Consider the following 1098-nt stretch of genomic DNA (forward strand, 5'->3'; position numbering starts at 1 on the left):
ATTTTTTCCTAAATTTAAAAAAAATTTTGCTCATGACAATTTTCATATCACTTTTTTTTTACTGTAGTAAAATACATACAACATGAAATTTACCTTTTTAAACTTTTTAATAAGTCAATGGCATTTATTATATTCACAGTCTTGGGCAACTAACACCACAATACTAGTTTAGATAAACAGTTCTATTTTCTTTTCATAATTTAATCTGCTTCTCATTTTAGATATTGTTTCCAGCAATAGTTTTTTCTTCATTGAAGAAATTAATTTTAAATATGATATAAAATATATAGTATAACATTATTACAAGTAGAAAGAAGCATTTAATAGCTCATATACTGCCTGCAAAGGAACCCTCATGGCTCTGTGGGATAAGTACTGGATTGCTAACCACAGTCTGTTCCTGCAAAGAGCTACAGTCTCAGAAACCCTATATAGGGTCACTATGAGTTGGAATCAATCGATGGAAGTTGATTTAGATTGGGCTTAGTATACTGTCTTCAGAAGCCACGGTGGCACAGTGCATTAAGTGTTTGACTGTTAACCGAAGGCCAGCAGGTTGAACCATCAGTCACTCCACAGCCGAAAGATGTCTGTTGGTGCAAAGGCTACAGCCTTAGAAATCCTGTGGGACAGTTCTACTCTGTGTTCTAGGGTCTCTGTGAGTCAAAATCAACTTGATGACAGTTTGAGTTTTTATAGTCCTGGGTGGCGCTGTGGGTTAATGCGCCAGACAGCAAAGCCATTTGAACTGCAAGGTTGGCAGTTCAAACTCACCAGCTGCTCCTTGGAAACCCTATACAGGGTTGCTATGGGTCGGAATCGACTCAACAGCACTCAACAACCACCACCACACATAATGGCAATGTAACAATTTAAACATATACTGTTGCTATTGCTAAGCGCCATCAAATTGGTTCCAACTAATAGTAACCCTGTGTAAGGTTACTGAGGAAAGCTGTTAAGTTTGAACTAACGACCTTATGGTTAGCAGTCCAGGTCACATCTACAGAGCCACACCAGCATAGTGGTTACAAGTTAGGCTGCTAACCTCTAGGTCAGCAGTTCGAAACTACCAGTAGTTCCGTGGGAAAAAGATGA

Source organism: Chrysochloris asiatica, unplaced genomic scaffold, assembly GCF_000296735.1.
Source record: "Chrysochloris asiatica unplaced genomic scaffold, ChrAsi1.0 scaffold00103, whole genome shotgun sequence".
NCBI classification, from domain to species: Eukaryota; Metazoa; Chordata; class Mammalia; order Afrosoricida; family Chrysochloridae; genus Chrysochloris; species Chrysochloris asiatica.